The sequence below is a fragment of the Nicotiana sylvestris genome, chromosome 5 (assembly GCF_000393655.2).
Source record: "Nicotiana sylvestris chromosome 5, ASM39365v2, whole genome shotgun sequence".
Classification (NCBI taxonomy): Eukaryota; Viridiplantae; Streptophyta; class Magnoliopsida; order Solanales; family Solanaceae; genus Nicotiana; species Nicotiana sylvestris.
The window spans coordinates 137,223,124-137,229,333 of record NC_091061.1 but is presented as its reverse complement, the minus strand read 5'-3'; positions in this window follow the sequence as shown (position 1 = coordinate 137,229,333).

Here is a 6,210-nt window from a genome sequence, read left to right as displayed (position 1 = left end):
TATACACCTTACTATAATATTCATGTAGTACCTCGTATGACACTAGTCCATAAATATCGGGTATTTTAGCCTAGGCCGTATTTTACCCCAAAATGCCAAACTTGGACAAAATTCATTTTCTTTGACTTTCTCCCCCTTTCACCTTCATGAATTTACCAATGACTTGTGAAATATCATAATCTTTATAATCTCCAAATAATCTTTTACTTGCACTAATGTCAATTACATTATGACAACTTTAACGTACAATACTTCAGGGTGCAACATCGTCGTAACTTAATACTGCGAAGCATGACATCATCGTAATGTAATATTGCTGGGTGCAACATTGTCGTAACTTAATACTACAAGGCGTAACGTCACCGTAATGTAATACTGCTGGAGGTAATATCATCGTAATATATTACTGCAGAGCATAACATCGACGTAATACTGTGGAGCGTAACAAGCCTGGTGAAGGCTCGAGCACCGCTGAGGTGCAATATATGGGGCCCAATGCCAAGCTGCAAAACTGGAAGGTACTCCATTCCTAATCAGGAGGGAATGCCTTAGTTCAATCTTTCCATCTTTTCTACATTCCGAGTTATTTCAGGGTGTAACTCGAAGGTTTTTAGTTTATTGTCTTTTTAAAATTCCAATGTAAACCCTTCTATCTTCAAATTCAATGAAATGAAATCAATATTTCATCGTCTATGAATCTCTTTATTCTTTATGATTTTTGTTATTTTTATTATTTCTTCTTTTCAGTTCTAATAATGCGGATTTAAATAACATGACATGCTTGCGGACTTCATGCCCAAATCTTAGCACACTGTCTAATTGTGAAATAATGAATCAAGAACTAGAATATGATGAAGATGAGGCTTTTAGGGAAATAAATCTAGAACTGGAAAAATTTGAGAAGAAGCCTAAGCCAAACTTAAATGAAATTGAGCCAGTTAGTTTGGGTAGTTCAGAAGAGGTCCAGGAAATCGTTATAAGCATTCACACTGATGAAAGAACTAGGGATGCATTGATCCAACTTTTGTTCAAAGACGTGTTTGCCTGGTCCTATGATGATATGCCAGGACTGAGTGTTAATTTAGTGGTGCGCAAATTTCAAACTTACCCCGATCATCCCCCTGTCCAACAAAAATAGGGAAAGTTTAAAACCGACATCAGTGACAAGATCAAAGAAGAAGTCACCAAACAGTTAAAAGCGGGTGTGATCCGAGTGGTCCAATACACCACATGGTTGGCTAATATGGTCCTAGTGCCAAAGAAAGATGGGAAAACCTGAGTGTGTGTTGACTATCGGGATCTTAACAAAGCAAGTCGCAAGGACAACTTCCCGTTACCAAACATCCACATCCTTGTTGACAGCTGTGCCAAACATGAGATACAGTCTTTCGTGGATTGTTATGCTTGATATCATCAGGTCTTAATGGATGAAGAAGATGCAGAAAAGACTGCCTTCACCACACCTTGGGTACTTATTGTTATAGGGTCATGCCTTTTAGTTTGAAGAATGCCAGGGCAACATACATGAGAGCTATGACCGCCATCTTTCACGACATGATGCACTAGGAAATTGAGGTGTGTGTGAATGACGTGATCATTAAATCAAGAATGCAGGATGACCATGTGTGGGATCTAATAAAGTTCTTTGAGTGCCTGCGTAAGTATGATTTGAAGTTAAATCCACCTAAAAGTGCATTTGGAGTTCCGTCTGGGAAATGTTTGGGGTTTATAGTCAGTCAGAGGGGCATCGAGTTAGATCCAACAAAGATAAAGTCTATTCGCGATTTCCTCCTCCAAGAACCAAGAAAGAGGTTATGAGTCTGCTGTGTATGTTGAATTACATCAGCAGGTTCATTACTCAGTTGACATCCACATGTGAGCCCATATTTAAGTTGTTGAAGAAGGATGTGGTGATTAGATGGACGGATGAGTGTCAAGAAGCTTTCGACAAAATCAAAGGATATCTGTCTAATCTGCTAGTGTTGGTCCCACCCGAACCTGGAAGGCCTTTGTTTTTGTATTTAATAGTGTTGGATAATTCCTTTGGATGTGTTACTGGGTAACATGATGTGACTGGAAAGAAAGAATAGATCATATACTATTTGAGCAAGAAGTTCACTAGTTATTAAGCCAAATACACTTTGTTGGAAAGAACTTGTTGCGCCCTAACTTGGGTCACTTAGAAGCTTAGAAATTACCTGTTGGCTTACACCACCTATCTTATCGCCAGATTGGATCCTTTTTGACATGGGGAGGTTAGCGAAATGGCAAATCCTGCTCACCGAGTTTGACATAGTCTATGTCACCCGCACGGCACTAAAAGCTCAAACTTTAGCGGATCACCTAGCTGAAAATCCTGTTGATGATGAATATCAACCTTTGAGTACTTACTTTCCAGACGAGGAAGTAAATTCAGTTGATGTAATTTTAGAATATACCAATGCTTGGAAAATGTTCTTCGATGGAGCTGTCAATGCAAAAGGTGTTAGGGTTGGGGCAATTTTGATCTCACCCACTGGTCAGTACTAGCCATAGCCCGACTTCGGCTTTTCTGCACAAACAACACTACCGAGTATGAAGCCTGCATTATGGGCATGAACATGGCAATCGATCAGGATTTGGAAGAATTGTTAATCCTGGGAGACTCGGACTTGATTATCTGACAAGCTCAAGGTGAATAGGAAACTCAGAATGTCAAGCTTATTCCATATAGGCAACATGTTGAAGATCTTAGCGAGCGGTTCAAATTCATCGAGTTCAGGTACATTCCTCGGTTTCACAATGAGTTGGCCGATATACTAGCTACTTTGGCCTCGATGCTGCCATATCCAGGCAATGTCCATATGGACCCGCTGGAAATCCAAATTTGGGAAAGATATTGTTATTGTAGCGTAGTTAAAATAGAGCTAGATTCAGCCGTGGTATCATGATATCAAAAGATTTTTGAAAACAAAGGAATATCCCGAGCAAGCTAGTGGAGACCAAAAGAGAACTATTAGAAGGCTTGCCAGTGGGTTCTTCTTGAGCGGAGAAGTCTTGTACAAAAGGACTCCAGATATGAGTCTTATAAGATGTGTGGAAGCCCAAGAGGCCATAAGAATCCTGAATGAAGTGCACACAGGATTATGCGGACCCCATATGAACGGATACGTCCTTGAGAAGAAAATCCTTCGAGCAGGCTATTACTGGATGACCATGGAAAAGGATTGTTTCAGTTTTGTCTAAAAGTGTCATCAGTGTCAGGTAAATACGGATCTGATTCATGTGCCCCCTTCAAAACTGCATCCTATGTTAGCACTGTGGCCGTTCATTGCATGGGGGTATGATGTCATTGAGCCAATCAAGCCAAAAGCTTCAAACGGTCACAGATTCGTCTTAGTTGCCATCGACTATTTCATTAAGTGGGTTGAAGTAGTCACTATCAAAGCTGTCACCAAGAAAGCGATGGTGGACTTCGTTAATTCCAACATTATTTGTCGTTTTGGTATTCCCAAAACTATCATTATGGACAATGATGCAAATTTGAATAGTCATTTGACGATGGTTCGCCTAAAATGTTCCAAAGTTGTAATTCAATACAAACTCTTTTTACCTTAAATCCTGTTCAAAGTCCTTTTGATCAATCGGCAAAGAAGTTCAAAATGGGAGGATATTGGTTATTTGGATCTGATACAATCAAATAAGAGAAATAAAATGAGAGAGTCTTATTAGTGAAAACCCACACGGGCACCACAAGGCGATGGTGAGCAGAGAAATTGAAGATGAGAGAGTCTTGTTAGTGAAAACTCACAAAGAGCACTATAAGGCGATGGTGAGAAGAGAAATAAGAGTGGTCAGTTGGTAAAAACCCGCAAAGGGCACCACTGATCGAAAAGGGAATCACTTACAACCATCGGTACAGATAAGAGTCCTGGCAAGGATTCTCGGTTTTGAGATATGGATTATGAAAGGTTTTGTGAGAGTTGGATGGTTTGCAATGATCTAGTATCCAGTCCAAGAAACATGTTATGTCTATTGAAGTCTGCGTGCACTCCAGATAAGACATCCTTTCCTGAAAGGGACACTTCTCATTTAAATTCATTATTCTGTCCATTGTTTACTTTTATTTGAATCCCTTTCGGTCTAATTCTCCTCCGAAATTAATACAAAGAAAAGATGACAATATTTGTTTTACAGGGTTTTGTCTGACAGAAAGCTAAAATTTAAGGAAAAGCATCCAACCTCAGCTGGTGCATCAAGTCAATCTGGACTGGCCATGTTGGTTGATGCTCCAGAGTCCAAACACTTGAAAATAAAGTAAATCAAAGTCAAGTGCCCATAAAGGCAAGATAAAATTAAAAGGCCAAGCCCCACACGGGTTAACCACCATTGGAATTTTGGAAAGTCAAGATCCCTGGGTTTAGAAATGAAACCAATTTCCAAGAAAGCAGCGAGCAATGGAGATCTTACTGAAATAACTGGGCCGAGATCAAGTAATTGAAACAATCAAGGACACAAAACCAATCACCGTTTCAAAATGACAAATTATTCTGTGATTTGAAAGCAAGAAAATAGGTGTAGTCCAAAATAACCTTACAAGAAGCAGGTGTAATAAAATCAAGGTACGTAGAAACCAAAACGGTTCTGCAGCAAAAGTTAACCCGAAAAGGGAAGTCACTTTCAAAACTCTTCATGCATTTTCCTAGGGTCTCTAATCTCTTGCTACGCTTTTCCAATATAGGGTCTTACTCCCTAGTTGATCCCCGGCATAACCTGTGGACGCTTTCTGGCATAACCCGATGACTTTTCCGAATAACCCGTGGACCTTCCCGGCATAACCCGATGACTTTCCCCAGCATAACTCGTGGACCTTTCCGGCATAACCCGATGACTTTCCCGGCATAACCCGTGGACCTTTCCGGCATAACCCGGTGTGTTTCCGACATAAACCGTGGACCTTTCTGGCATAACTCAATGACTTCCCCGGCATAACCCGAGGACCGTTCCAGCATAACCCAATGATTTTTCCCGCATAACTCGTGGACCTTTCCGGCATAGCCCGATGACTTTCCAAGCATAACCCGTGGACCTTCCCGGCATAACTCGGTGACTTTCCCCGGCATAATCCGTGGACCTTCCCGGCATAACCTGTGGACCTTTCCGGCAAAGCCCGATGACATTCCCGGCATAACCCATGGACCTTTCTGGCATAACCCGATGACTTTCCCCGTCATAAATCGTGGACCTTTCTGGCATAACCCGATGACTTCCTCGGCATAACTCGAGGACCTTTCCGGCATAACCCGATGACTTTCCCTGTTTAACCCATGGACCTTTCCGGCATAGCCTATTGACTTTCCCGGCAAAACCCGTAGACCTTCCCGGCATAACCCCATGACTTTCCCATGCATAGCCCATGGACCTTTCTGGCATAACTTGATGACTTTCTCGGCATAACCCATGGACCTTTCTGGCATAACTCGATGACTTTCCTGGCATAATCCGTGGACCTTTCCGGCATAACCCGTGGACCTTTCCAGCATAGCCCAATGACTTCACCGGCATAACTCGTGGACCCTTTCTAGCATAATCCGATGACTTCTCCCAGCATAACCCATTGACATTTTCCGGTATAACTCCATGACTTTTCCCGGCATAACCTGATGACCTTCCCCATTATAACCCGAATATTTTTCCAGCATAACCTGGTAATTTTCTCATCTTATGGCCTTCGATCCCCATTTGATTTCATTTTTAGATAAAGGGTCTCCACTCCCTAATCTTTTTTTTTTCAAGGATACACAATCCTGATTTTATTGCTTTCAATAAAGAAGTAGTTTAGATATTTGATACAATAACTCATGAAATTTTCCTAGTGAAAATTGGGGGACAGAAAATTTCGTTCGTTTATTTGTTTTGGTTCCTGAGAAAGTTTGTATCTCAAGACACAAGTTTCGAGACGACCTGAAAAAGAAGTCTCAATCCAAATAAAAGAAAAGAAAAACAAGAAAAAGAAGTGAACCCTAAGTGTAGAAGTGGAGAAAAGATGCGGACTGCTCAAGATATGATTGAAGTCACAAGTTTTTCATATCCCACTTTAATCCGAAAAGCTGAAGAAGAAATGAAACAACAATTGCGGCTAACGGGCGTCAAGATTCAGATCAGGGTCTGAAAAAGAAATAACCAAGGCTCAAGTTCAAGCTTTAGGAGGTTTATAGATAGGAATCTTGT